The sequence below is a fragment of the Rhinoderma darwinii genome, chromosome 5, assembly GCF_050947455.1.
Source record: "Rhinoderma darwinii isolate aRhiDar2 chromosome 5, aRhiDar2.hap1, whole genome shotgun sequence".
NCBI lineage: Eukaryota > Metazoa > Chordata > Amphibia > Anura > Rhinodermatidae > Rhinoderma > Rhinoderma darwinii.
Genome location: NC_134691.1, coordinates 137,200,487 through 137,215,227, shown reverse-complemented (window position 1 = coordinate 137,215,227; position 14,741 = coordinate 137,200,487). Strand labels below are relative to the sequence as shown.

Sequence of the window (14,741 nt, the reverse complement as noted above, 5' to 3'; positions counted from 1 at the left end):
CAGAAGTTGGATGTGGTTACAACGGATGAAGATAGTAGCGGATCCTTAGCAGAGTGGAGTGCAATGCAAGGCACATAAGGATTATCAGACTTTAATGCATGTTTAAAACAGCAGGATACTGACTGAAGGGCTGATATTAGTTTTGCTAAAAATAAGCAACTTCTTAAACAGAACTGAAAAACTTGACAACACTAGGGCTTGTCCCCACACATATCCAGATGGTGGTTTTATAAACTAAAATGTATGTGGCAATACAAAACACACTTCTTAAATAACCTACACTTGCTATAAAAGACTTATGAAACACTAATTTCTCACCCAACAAAGGCAACATTGAAAGCCCATCTATCTTCCTGTATCTGGAAAAGAGGTGTTTAACGGTTTTGCCATGGCCGGTATCAGAGTTCACAGCATTGTTTGCAAGTTGGAGATGGCTCGGTTCCTCTGAAGCCTCATGCACAGGATAGAGTCGCATTACATAGCCACAGGGACTCTGCGTGTCACTGTGTGATGCTCCATCAAATGGCATTTCGGACATAATCTCCAAACTAAGCAATGCTTCTTGGGGAAATTCACTCCGTAACACGGCATGCGATGGAGCATGCCACAATTTTTTTGCTGTCAAATTCATACCGAATACGACAGAAAAAAATCCTCACTTTGAAATCGTAGTCATAAGACCGTGTGTACAGAGGCTGTACAAAAGACACACGGAGTCCCAACAAAGTTATGCTATATACAGTAGGACTATGGGTACCGTATTACAGCTCCATACAACTCGGAGATTGCATCTCTGAATTTAATGCGAACGTCCTTGGATTTCAAAGAAGCTATTAGTGCATAAAATGAAAAAAATATGTAATGTTTCCAATGTCCCTGTAATTTCACAACACCGCGCTCTAAAATATAGGTCATTTACACTGTACTAGACTACATTAAAAACATGACATTGACATTTGTAGCTTGCCATACAAGTCACTTAATGAATAGCTTGTGCAAATGTTCTACAGCTGTATACGGAGAAAATAAAAAAATTATGAGAATCATAAATTATCGGTTAATTTTTTCCCCCCTATCTTATAACAGACCAAGCCGGAGCAAGTAATCATTCTTTGCTAGGAGACTGGAAAGTATTGACTTTCCAGTCTCCTAGCATGACATAAAAACAGTACTGTTAAATATACATCCTACAATATGTATACATACCTTGATGAAAGAATTTCCATCATAAAGATCTTGGTGCCAGTCCTCTGGGGCCTACGTCTTTTTATATCATACATGCCATATTTAACCGTACCTCAAACTCATAAAATACTATGGCCTACATTTACGAAGACTGGAGTTAGTTTGTTTTTTACTCCAGTCGAAGTAAAGGAGGCAGATCGAGTGATTTGTGCCAAATTAATTTAATGCATGTTGAACTCTTAATAAAAACGTCACTTAGTGAGAGACTAGACGTGGACCGCACAGCCACTATATACTTTGAGCCATCGTGGCTAGGCAAAATTTATAAACATGAACAGTAGGTTCTTTGTTAACATTTTGATCAAATTGTATACAAGCCCACTTGCCACTTCACAGCAACCTCTTAAAAGTGGGTCCCTACTCTATCGGTTGCAGCACCGCATGGCGGCCACTGCCACATCGCTCCTACAGAGGGAGAAACCAAGAGGCCTAAAGCACCCATGCTATCAGGCCATGCCAAGCCGCCTTGGCTCTGGGCCACGTCCCTCCACAAGTGCAGCACTACAGCAACAGATACCACCCCACAGTACCACAACATGTGAACAGATGGAAAAAGCTCACCTTACTGAGAGCACAAGCAAGTCTACGTGCGGTCCACTTGCTTGCTCCTTATAGTGGATGTGCGGTCCATATCTAGTTTTTCACTAAGTGATACCTTAATAAAAATGTTGTCGGTCTACTAATAAATGTGGCCTAAACTACATCTCCTTGGAGACCCCGCCACTTTTCAAATGTAAGGAGGGACAAGAAAAGTCCTGTCCTTTTCTGCCAATTTGTTAAATATTCTATTCAGACTCTAAGGGTATGTTCACACGGTCTATTTTCGGTCCTCCAAACATCTGCCCATTGATTTCAATGGGGAAAAATGGCATTCTGTCCTGACGGGCCGCTTTTTTTACTCGGCTGTTTTGAAAAACGGCCGCGTAAAAAAACGGCTGCAAATGTCACTTCTTAAGATGTTTTTTCATACTCTATTGAAAAAGCTCCAAAAACGGCCGTGAAAAACGCGAGTGGCTTAAAAACGTCTGAAAATCAGCAGCCGTTTTCCCTTGAAAACAGCGCCGTATTTTCAGACGTTTTTGAGTTTGCGTGTGAACATACCCTTAAGATCCATTCACACGTTGCAATTAAGATGCGGTTAGAACCGCATCCAAAAAACAAATGTGTTTTTACTGCATTCTTCGATGCGGTAAAAACCACATCCATATCAAATCGCAATGAAAATGAATGCAGTTTTTTTTAATAAAAGAGTTCTAATTGCACCTCGCCTGCAATGAGTGAATGGACCCTTGTCACTCATCCAGTTGTGAGGCTGGGTGAGGATTAATATGTACAACAGTAAAGATTCCACAGATGTCTCATTATAGATATGTTGTAAAATAGGAATGGGGATATATCCCTGTATGATTAGGCAGGTATGTTGTTCACAGCTCTAAGAAACCTGGGTGACAACAGACATTTTATTAGTCTCTCATCTTTCCATGAATCAAACAGAACCCTCAATTTAAAGGCTTTATTTGGGACAAAGTGCGATTTAAGTTTTTTTTTTCTACATAAGATGCAACATTTTAAACATATGAAAAACCAGCAAGAAATGAAGTGTATGTGATAGTAAACCTTATGGTAAATACATAAAGTTGTAACAGTGGAAGGTGTGGGAGGAGGGGGCAAATCACAGTCCATGTACAACCATGACATAAAGGTAAGTGCTAGGAGGATTGATGCAGTACTCCCTATAGTAATAATAATAATATAAAAACAAATAAATAAAAAAAAAACACCCAAAAATAAAACTACCACATTAACTGCTGTGCTTTATCACAATGAAATCATGTCTCTTTGGGCACCACATAGTAACTTAGAAAACATACCGGTCCCTGCACAGACAAAATATTTTCATATTTTGTGTGAACCTCTTATCAGATCGCTCAGTGTCGTGCCAACAAGCACACTGGCAGCACTAACATTCACTCTATTATACAGGAGATAAAAACGGAAGAAATCAATGTGGAGCATTGCGGCTTGATAAAATTACAACATATTTAATGTCGTGAGTTTGTATCGTCTTACCTTCAGGGTGTTGGTGGATGACTGATACCCCTGCTTAGATCTGTGGCTTTACACTCATCAACAAAGCTTAATTTCTACCGGTCTGGAGCCATTGTATCTGATAATACTTCCAAGCCCAGGCTTCAGTGCCAAAAAAAGAGATCAGTCAGCAGCTTGTCTTCAGTGAATGGCTGGCATAGCCCACACTGCTAGCAGCAGCTACTACACTCAGAGAGGAGGGGGCAGATGAGGGAGCTGGATCTCCGCCTGATTCTGGTGTCATCTGTACTCCGTGAAGTTTCAGATTCTCACTTACATGCAGCTGCTTGTCCGGTTGTAGTCCCCGGTCACATATTCAGATATGCATCTATTTTCTATTTCTTGACACTTAAGAATTGCTAGTTTCGGATTGTTCTTGCACTGACTTTTTTTGCCATCATTCCAAAAAACGCTAGAACTAATGTAGTAAACGTGCAATACAATTATACAGGCCATAAGTGACCAATGTCATGGTTGTCAGAGACAGGCCCCAGCTGTTCATTGTTTTAAGAGGTCAGTCACCAGCCCTCAGGGTGAAGTAATGTCATAGCGTATTTAGTAGTAAATGAACATAAATAATAAATGCATCTAGAAGAGGATCCCATTATATGATGATGTCACTGCCTGCAGAGGTTCTTGATGTATAAAAGAGAAGTGCCAGCTGATGGAAAATTCATGTCATATACCATAACTTTGAAGGATAGAAGACGGTCTCTCGTCTAACTACTGACCATCACCCTTCCTTTATGAATAAAACTGACTGAAAGGCCATAGCAGCTGCATTTATTTCAGAATAAGCTCCATAAAATCATAATTACATAACAATGACATACTAATAACATAAGCAAAATTTTAAAACATTCTTCACCCTGATCTACCAATATAAAACAGCCTGTCTAACTTATGGGGAAAAGAGCCTTTAAAGGCAGTCTACATCCACGTCCCTGCTTTACTACACGGGATAAAATCTCCTTACCATTAGCCATCCAAACCTGGCCCAAGGGAACCATAATTGTAGTCAATCAATCTGCTTCTGGGGACTCTATCACACCGGAAACATCACATGTGCATTTTAATAACAATCATGATGCACGGCCCTTTTTAGTGCAACGGACTATGATTTTCTGCCTTTTCAAATAAGCAGACATGACAAAATAAAAAAGGGCGGAAAGTGCTCTCCTCTTTGGCGCCACAACTGATAATCCCTCCCCTGCTCCTCTTTATATAATTCAGCCTAGGCAGTGCACATACACCTCCTGGCCTGGAATCCTCCCTGCTTCTACCCCAGTCAAAACGCACTCTGTGTCGTCGCTCTCCTTCAGTGTTAGTAATGTGTGAAAAGATAGTGTTGGGATACGATCCAAAAAGGAAATATTACAGGCTACCTTATCATTAGAACTTATTTACCTAAGATGTTCATAAACAACCGAAAAAAATTAAACACAAGAGTCTAAAACTCTAGTGTCAAAACCAGGTTTGCAACAGTCTGATTTATGTTATAATAATGACCAGCAGTGTCGCAGCAATACAGATCATTGTGGTAGCAAACACCCAAGGACCCTATGCCGGGAGGGCCCACAGGCCCCCTGCCATTAAATGATGTATGGGATGTGTCTGGTATTAGAACTCAACCCTATTCACCTAAATCGAGATGAGCTAAAATACCAGAGACAGCCCGTGGACAAGAGTGGAGCAGACCCTTTTTCTAATCCTCAACAACGCTTTTAAATATATTTTTGACACGTCCCTATTTTGTATTTTGCAGAATTCTTAAATATGCACAGCACTTTGAACAAACTTTGCATGTATCAATAGTATAAGCGAATATATAAAATTGTGTAATATAACTTAAAATCGAGAAAAATGCCTCTGTCTCTAATTAGCAGGATCTTCCCTCCCCTCTCATTTGTTCACTCACTCTGCATTTACTGCTTTTTCCATCTCCAGATTATCAGCTCACTGAGAAATCAGGTTACAGTTTACCATAGAAGTCTATGGAGAGGGAAGGAGGAAAGAGGATGCAAAGTGAGAAAGCGGCAGAGAGACACACATGCCGCTGCAGGTTCTAGCAAGGCCAGGTTCGCACGTCGCAGTCAAAATGCGCTTTTTTGCCGCAACCACTTCAAAACACGCATTTTGACCGCGACGTGTGGAACCGGCCTAAACGTTATATTTTACCCTAATTAGGAACACACTACTCATTACTGCTGTATAACGTCCTACATGCTCCTGCTATTTCTATTTACGATAGACTTAGGAGAGCAGGAATCTTTTCACTATGTATGCAATGCATGGCAGACATGATAGCAGTGCCCACTAGCTCAGAGACTACTGAGAATTAGAGAGAGAGAGCCTGCAGAGGGGAAAACTGCTATAAAATAATGCAGAATACATGTCCTATAATAGTCAGTATTCGAGTTAATCCTCATGTACACACATGATAGCTTATTCTGAAAAATCACCTGAAAGGTTAGGTACGCTTTATCTTGTTAATCTCGTGTATGTCAAATAAAGTGTTATTAAAAAGCCAAGTCTATTAGCCAATTAGAGAATAATTTGGGGAGTGCAATATGTATTGGGAAATAGTAGATACCAGATGAAGCGCAGAATCCACTTTTGACACAGTGTTGCATGTGGGATGATGGACATTTCAGTGACAGCTCATATTCTTGGAGCAGTTACATCACACGGCATGGTAAGGTAGGTTACATTATCCTTTTCTTTTGCAAATGAATAAAGAATATACTGACTCAGGGGGATTGGATTGTCACTTTATGGCATGTTGTCTGGATTTCAATATGGCAGTAAAGGCATCAAGCTCTCAGCCCACTAATGTGTCTCTTAACCCATGAAAAGCTCTCAATAGCGTTAAACAAACATCCTGTCCACTCTCGTCCTAGATCTTTGGATACCTTAAATTACACTGAGTCTGAGATCATGTCTGCTATAGAGAGGCCTAGGTTTTTTTTCCCTGTGTATCTTGTTTTGCTAATTCAGTGGAAAATGCCAGATAATGCCCCCTCGTTTGTTCCATAATTAGACAGGCATAAAAGCTGCCATTGTGCACTTGTTGTGATAGAGCTACCTATAAATTATTCACTCCATTGAAGTGCAATCTGCTGTGGCGTTTTCAAGCAGGGACAAATGAAGTAGGCGCAGGGAGCGCTAAAACAAAAAGTGGCATCAGATCCCACGTCTGCAGAACTTAAAAGATGTGGTTCCTAGAAAAGCAGTTGTCATGAAAACTGACACTTAATTGATTTGAGATTCCATAGCGGTGTGTGAGGACGGGAATGCTGCAAGAGTACTACAGCTGTCCAGCAACTATTTATGAGAGTATGAAACCATTTCATTGTGATGCTTTCCATAGATGTGCACGTGGAGTGTTTCAGACAAGTTCCCAATACTAGTTAAATATTTATAAAACAGTCACTACAATAAACAAGCTTAGGGTATGTTAATATGTAGCGTAATTTGCTGCAGACTTTCCATCTGGATTTGCGAGTGGAAAGACTATAGAGTATAACAGTAGCCGCAAACCGGACGAGATTTAGGAAGGTCTCATTCAGTCTCTGCAGAAAATTTCCATGCAGAAATTGACCTGTTAAGCAGAATTTTTAATCTGCAGCATGTCAATTTATGCTGCGAAATGGTTGCATATTTGTTGGCGATTTTCGCCATTGGGTTCAATGGAGAAGTGAAAATCCACAACAAAACTGGGATTTTGGCTGCAGAGTCCCTGCCTATCCTCTGCAAAAATTGCAAAACACCATTTTCTAGCAAAAATCAAGTTACACATTTTCCACTATAAAATAAAATGGCATACTCACCTGCCCTCGCATCCCAATCCATCAATTCACTTACCTATTTTTTCTCTTCTCTCTGATATTTGCCCATTTTAACAAATGGACCGGTTGCTACTTACAGAATTCCTAATCAACTTGTTAAGTGATCAGAATACTGAATGCAGTGTTCACCTCCATAATATCCAGCTCTCCGTATCCAGATACAGATTTCTTTTTCAATGGGTCACCAAATAGGTAATTATTGTCCATATATTTCAGTCCCTCCCTATCATTTTGAGTTTAAGAATAAACTGACAGATGACAAAGAATTGCGATCTCTCAGCCTCTGATTGTTTACCAGCTCGACCAATAGCTTCTCAAATAACGCATTCACGGCTACCTTTATGAAATGAGCAGGCTTCCGTAGTTTACCTTAAGACGTATCCTAGCAACACCCCATGCAGCACACCACGCTCAAATCACTAGGCAACCTAATAATCGTGATGGGTATACCTCATTGATAGCTTCACTGTAAATTATATCATCACGTGTTGACCCATAACCTGTCCAGCACTGTTTTGGCGGTAACTGTTTACTATTTAAATTACCAGATTGAGAAAAAAACGGTCCGGTTTCAAAACGCGTTGTAGTTTTAAAACACCAAATAAAACCAACTGGAATCATTAATGTATAAAAATCCATTGATTTGGTATCATATAGTTTGAACTAATTTTATAACCACCAAAGAACAAGCATCTGGGAGAAGATTTGAGTTTTTCTCCTCCACTTCTCCCATATACTCACCTCTCCTGGCACTCCCGTAGCAACACATCCTTGGCTCCCCCAGCAGGTCTCTGTGCAGCCAGCCTCCTGGGATGACGCTTAATTATTTTCATGTGACTGTAGCAGCCTGTGATTAACTGCAGCAGTCACATGAGACAAAGGGTCATCCCAGGAGGCCGGCTGCCCAGAAGCCAGTTGGAGAAGCAGACACGCATCGCTAAGCGAGCACTAAGGTAGGAGAGTATGGCTTTTTTTTTTTTAAATCCGCTCTTGTAACGCTTCTCATCTACAGCAGCAAATCTAGCTAAAAATATGAACCAAATCAAACACACAATTTTGTGTGGCCTTTCGGACAGAATTCCCTGTGGAATCTGGGCAGGATTTTTTTATTTTTTATATTTTTTTTTAGGTACCAGTTCAGTTCTGAAGTGGTTTTAAGCACCTTATATATTAAAAACCCCCATAAAACACCGCATTTTAAAAACTAGACCACTCAAAGTATTCAAAACAGCATTTAGAAAGTTTCTTAACCTTTCAGGTGTTTCACAGGAATTTAAAGAGACTGTCACCAGTTTATAAGTGCCCTATCTCCTACCTAATCTGATAGGCGCTGTAATGTAGATAACAGTGATTTTTATTTTGAAAAACGATCATTTTTGAGGAAGTTATGAACAATTTTAGATTTAGTTCTTAATGACCAACTGGGCGTTTAACTTTTTACCAAGTGGGCATTTTAAAGAGAAGTGTATGACGCTGACCAATCAGTAACCAATCAGCGTCATACGCTGCTCTTTATTCCAGCCAAGCGTGATTTCGCGAGATCACGCTCTGACAGGACTTTCTTCCACAGGCCCTTCGACTCCAGCCGTGCCAGAACGTTTATCCGAATCTGCAGTGGCAGGGGGCGAGGTCTGTTCAGTCTTTCATAGCTCAGATGAAGAACTTGTGTGAGCATGTCCCGTCGCAGTGTGATTTGGAGAGATCACACTGTGCAGTGAAACAAGCTGGGTATGAATGAAGAGAAGTGTATGACGCGGATTGGTCAGCGTCATACACTACTTCTCTTTACAACGCCCACTTGGTAATAAGTTAAAAAACACCCAGTTGGTCATTAAGAACTAATTAGCATAGATCTATTGTTTTTCAAAATAAAAACCACTGTTATCTACATTACAGCGCCTATCAGATTAGGTAAGAGATAGGGCACTTATAAACTCGTGACAGACTCTTTAAAACAAAAGTAGAGGTGAAATTTACCAAAAATTAATTTTTTTTGGACAGAAAATTATTTTTATTCAATTTGTTTCTGTAAAACATAAGGTTTTACCTGAGAAACGCAACTTGAGGGTATGTGCACACGAGGTCATTACGTCCGTAATTGGACGGACGTATTTCAGCCGCAAGTACCGGACCGAACACAGTGCAGGGAGCCGGGCTCCTAGCGTCAGAGTTATGTACGACGCTAGGAGTCCCTGCCGGACAACTGTCCCGTACTGTAATCATGTTTTCAGTACGAGACAGTTGTCCGGCAGCGAGGCAGGGACTCCTAGCGTCGTACAGAAGTATGACGCTAGGAGCCCGGCTCCCTGCACTGTGTTCGGTCCAGTACTTGCGGCCGAAATACGTCCGTCAATTACAGACGTAATGACCTCGTGTGAACATACCCTAGTATTTATTGCTCAGATTCTGCAGTTTTAGAAATATCCCACGTGGCCCTAGTGTGCTAATTGACTGAAGTACCAGACTCAGAAGCAAAGGAGCACCTAGAGGATTTTGAGGCCTCCTTTTTATTAGAATATATTTTAGGCGCCATGTCCAGTTTTAAGAGGTTTTGTGGTGCCAAAATAGTGGAAACCCCCCAAAAGTGACCACATTTGCAAACTATACCCCTCAAGGAACGTATCGAGGGGTATAGTGAGCATTTAGACCCCAGAGTTTTTTTGCTGCATTTTGTGGATCTAGGCTGTGCAATAGAAATTCACATATCTTTCCGATAAAAGGTAGAAATTTGTAAAAGGCGAAAAAAGCACCCCAACATTTGAAAAGCAATTCCTCCCGATTACGGCAATACCCTATATGTGGTCATAAACTGCAGGGCTCAGAAAGGCAGGAGCACTATTTGGCATGTAGATTTTGCTGGATCGGCTTCTGGGCGCCATGTCGCATTTGAAGAGCTTCTGACGTACCAGTACAGGGGAAACCTCTTAAAAGTTACCCCATTTTGGAAACTAGGCCCTTTGAGGAATTGATTGTAGTAGCATGGGGTGCTGCGACTTTTAGATCAGCTTTTATTGTATTTTTGAAGAGGCGTGGTGACTAAAAAACAACAATTCTACTATTGTTTTTTGTTTACAGCGTTCACCGTGCGCTATAAATGACATTCACTTTATTCTGCGGGTCGATAGGATTACGGCAATACCATATGTTTAGACCTTTTTTTTTTTGCACAATAAAATACTATTAATAAAAAATCATTAACTTTTTGTGTATTCGAAGAGCCATAACTTTTTTTATTTTTTCATCAGAAAAGCCATGCGAGGACTTGTTTTTTGCGTAACGAACTGTAGTTTCGATCAATACCATTTTTGGGTACATTCGACTTTTTGATCACTTTTTATTAAATTGGATAGATAACTAAATACCTTTGCAGTTTAGGCCGTTACGGTCACGGCGATCCCAATTGTGTATAGTTTCTTTATCATTTTTTTTAATAATAAAAATGACTGATAAGGGAAAAAGGGGGATTTTTACTTTTAACCCCTTAACGCACCATGACGTAACTGTACGTCATGGTGAGTAGTAAGTTTGCGCACCTTGACGTACAGTTACGTCAGTGCTTTGACAGTTAACCGCCGCGCGGCGCTACACCGCAGCGGCGGTTAACTGTGCAGGGTGTCAGCCCTGCTCTCCCCGTTGCCGATCAGCGGCCTGTCGCCGCTGATATCGGCAGTTAACCCCTTAATTGCGGCGCTCGATTTTGAACGCCACAATTAAGGTCTTTAGCGCCGATCGGCAGCCCCCATGTGAAATCACGGGGGCTGGCGATGGTACCCATTGCAACCGGACGCCAGACAATGGCTTCCGGGTTGCCATGTACAGAAGCCTATGAGGACCACCCCGAGGGTGGTCGTCGTAGGCTTCCTGTCAGTGTGACTGTCACATCACAATGACAGTTGAAATGCATTACACTACGTGTGTAGTGTAATGTATTCCAGCAGCGATCAGAGCTGCAAGTCTAAGTGTCCCCTAGTGGGACAAGTGAAAAAAGTAAAAAAAAGAATAAAAATGTTTTAAAAAAAGTGTAAAAATAAAAGTTATAAGTGACATAAACAAGAACTGCTTTTTTTCCTATAATAAGTCTTTCATTATAGGAAAAAAAATGAACACGTAAAAAAAAGTACACATATTTGGTATCACCGCGTTCGTAACGACCCCAACTATAAAACTATAAAATTATTTTTCCCGCACAGTGAACGCCGCAAAAAAAATAAACGAAAAACAATGCCATAATCACTATTTTTTGGTCACCACCCCTCACAAAATATGTAATAAAAAGTGATCAAAAAGTCGCATGTACGCCAAAACAGTACCCATACAAACTACAACCCGTCCCGCAAAAAACAAGCCCTTACACAGCTTTTTTGACTGAAAAATAAAAAAAGTTATGGCTCTCAGAATACGGTGACACAGAAAATACATTATTTTCTAAATAAGTTATTTTATTGCTCAAACGCTGCAAAACATAAAAAAACGTATATACAAATGGTATCGCCGTAATCGTACCGACCCGCAGAATAAAGTATAATAGTCATTTATAGCCCAGGGTAAACGCCGTCAAAAATAAATAAAAATCATTGTCAGAATTGATGGTTTTTGGTCACCTGGCTTGCCGAAAAATTGAATAAAAAGTGATCAACAAAATCGCATATACCCCAAAATGGTACCAATGAAAATTACAGATTGTCCCGCAACAAATAAGCCCTCACACGGCTCCGGTGGTGAAAAAATTAAAAAAGTTCCGGCTCCCAGATTATGGCGATGCAAAATGTGTAGTGTTCCAAAAGTGGATAACATCGGGCACCATTTATCAGTGCGACACCGGCCACATATCTGTGGATTATTATTTATTTACCCCATTATTATACCCTCTTATTATGCCCCTGATGTACTCTGCCCAGCCTACATGTGCCCCAACATTATAAACTGAAATACCAGCAAAATGCCAGAGCTACTACCAAGCAAAATATGCGCTCCAAAAGCCAAATGGCGTCCCTCCCTTCTGAGCCCTACAGCGTGCCCAAACAGCCATTTATGTCCACCGATATGGCATCGTACCAAAAAATGGTACCAATAAGAACGACAACTCGTCCCGCAAAAAATAAGCCCCCACACCGCTCTATTGACAGAAAAATAAAAAAAGTAGTGGCTCTTGGAAAGCGGGGAGGAAAAACAAAAAAGCAAAACAATCAGTTCGTAAAGGGTTAATTACTTTCTAATGAAAAAACATTTATGACCACATGTGGGGTATTGCCGTACTCGGGAGAAATTGCTTTACAAACGTTGGGGTGCATTTTCTCGTTTATCCTTTGTGAAATTGAAAAAATTCAACATTTTAGTGGAAATAATGTTGATATTAATTTTCACGGCCTAATTCTAATAATTTCTGCAAAAGACGTGTGGGGCCTAAATGCTCACTATACCCCTAGATACCTTAAGTGGTGTAGTTTCCCAAATGGGGTTACTTTTGGGGGGCTTCCACTGTTTCGGTCTCTCAGGGGCTTTGCAAATTCGACATGACACCCAACAACATTCCAGCTAAATTTGAGCTCCAAAAGCCAAATAGCGCTCCTTCCCTTCTAAGCCCCGGTGTGGGTCCAAACAGTAGTTTATTACCACATATGGGGTATTTACGTATTAAGGAGAAATTGTTTTACAAATGTTGGGGCGCTTTTTCTCCTTTATTCCTTGTAAAAATTAAAAATGGCTACCTTTTTTCAGAAAAAAAGTAGATTTTCATCTTCACATACTAATTCAAATAAATTTAGCAAAAAAACTGTGGGTTCAAAACGCTAACTATACCCATAGATAAATTCCTTGAGGGGTATAGTTTCCAAAATGGGGTCACTATTGGGGGGTTTCCACTGTTTTCATCCCTCCAGTGCATTGCAAACGCGACACGGCACTGAAAACTATTCCAGCAAAATCAGAAATCCAAAATCCAAATGGTGCTCCTTCTCTTCTGAGGCCTGCTGTGGGTCCAAACAGCAATTTATTACCACATATGGGGTATTGCTATAATCGGAAGACATTGCTTTACATATGTTGGGGTGTTTTTTCTACTTTATTCCTTGTAAAAATTTAAAATTTCCTAATTTTTTCGCAAAAAAAGTAGATTTTCACCTTCACATACTAATTCAAATAAATTTAGCAAAAAAACTGTGGGTTCAAAATGCTAACTATACCCTTAGATAAATTCCTTGAGGGGTATAGTTTCCAAAATGGGGTCACTTTTGGGGTGTTTCCACTGTTTTGGCAGCACAAGACCTCTTCAAACCTGACATGGTGCCTAAAATATATTCTAATAAAATAGAGGCCCAAAATCCACTAGGTGCTCCTTTGCTTCTGAGGCCTGTGTTTCAGTCCATGACCGCGCTAGGGCCACATGTGGGGTATTTCTAAAAACTGCAGAATCTGGGCAATAAATATTGAGTTGCATTTCTTGGGTAAAACCTTCTGTGGTATAGAAAAAATTTATTACAAATGAATTTTTGAAGAAAAAAAATGAAATTTGTCAATTTCACCTCTACTTTGCTTTAATTCCTGTGAAACGCCTAAAGGGCTAAAATACTTTGTGAATGCTGTTTTGAATACTTTGATGGGTGCAGTTTTCAAAATGGGGTGATTTATGGGGACTTTCTAATATATAAGGCCCTCAAAGCCATTTCAGAACTGAACTGGCCCTTGTAAAAATCGCCTTTTGAAATTTTCTTGAAAATATGAGAAATTGCTGCTAAAGTTCTAAGCCTTGTAACGTCCTAGAAAAATAAAAGAATGTTCAAAAAAATGACGCAAACATAAAGTAGACATATGGGAAATATAAACTAGTATGTATTTTGTGTGGTATTACTATCTGTTTTACAAGTAAATACATTAAAATTTATAAAAATGCAAATTTTTGCTAATTTTCTCTAAATCTTGGCGTTTCTTACAAATAAATATTGAATTTAACGACAAAATTTTTTCAGTATCATAAAGTACAACATGTCACGAGAAAACAATCCCAGAATCGCTTGGATAGGTAAAAGCATTCTGGAGTTATTACCACATAAAGTGACACATGTCAGATTTGCAAAAATGGGGCTGGTCCTGAAGGCCAAAACAGGCTTAGACACTAAGGGGTTAAACTTATTTTTTTATACAACTTTTTTATTTTGTCCCACTAGGGGACTTGAAGACAGGAAGCCCTGATCGCAATTCTAATACACTGCACTACATGTGTAGTGCAGTGTATTAGAGCGGTCAGCTACTCACTGACAGCAAGCATAGCGGATCCTGACTTTGTCAGGACCCACTAGGTTTCCATAGATGGCATAGCCAGAGGCCATTGTTAGGCCTCCAGTTGCCATAGCATCATGTCGCGGGACGTCGGTGGTGTTTTAACCCCTAAGAAGCCGCAATCGCTATTGAACGCGGCTTCTAAGGGGTTAATCAGCAGGGACCACAGCGACCTATCCCTGCACACTGAGCTGTGGTAGCCTGCGTAGTCCCGAGGACTACGCAACTGATTCCATCAAAATGACGGAACCCTTGCACAACTGAGACAAACTGAAACCATTGGCA

The 14,741-nt window shown here is 40.3% G+C and overlaps 2 protein-coding genes across 8 annotated transcripts in view; one reads left to right on the top strand and one right to left on the bottom strand.

The window, feature by feature from the left end:
* Window positions 1–14,741, top strand: part of CARMIL1 (capping protein regulator and myosin 1 linker 1) — a 489,111-nt gene that overhangs the window by 2,744 nt on the left and 471,626 nt on the right. The gene's annotated exons all lie outside the window — the stretch shown is intronic.
* Window positions 1–14,741, bottom strand: part of RIPOR2 (RHO family interacting cell polarization regulator 2) — a 157,394-nt gene that overhangs the window by 115,550 nt on the left and 27,103 nt on the right. The window contains exon 1 of one of the 7 annotated variants that reach the window (XM_075826555.1): window positions 3,316–3,468. The exons of the other annotated variants lie outside the window; for them this stretch is intronic. The gene's annotated coding sequence lies outside the window, so the exon portion shown is untranslated. Of the gene's footprint in view, window positions 1–3,315; window positions 3,469–14,741 lie in introns of those variants that run through there. 7 annotated transcript variants of the gene reach the window in all.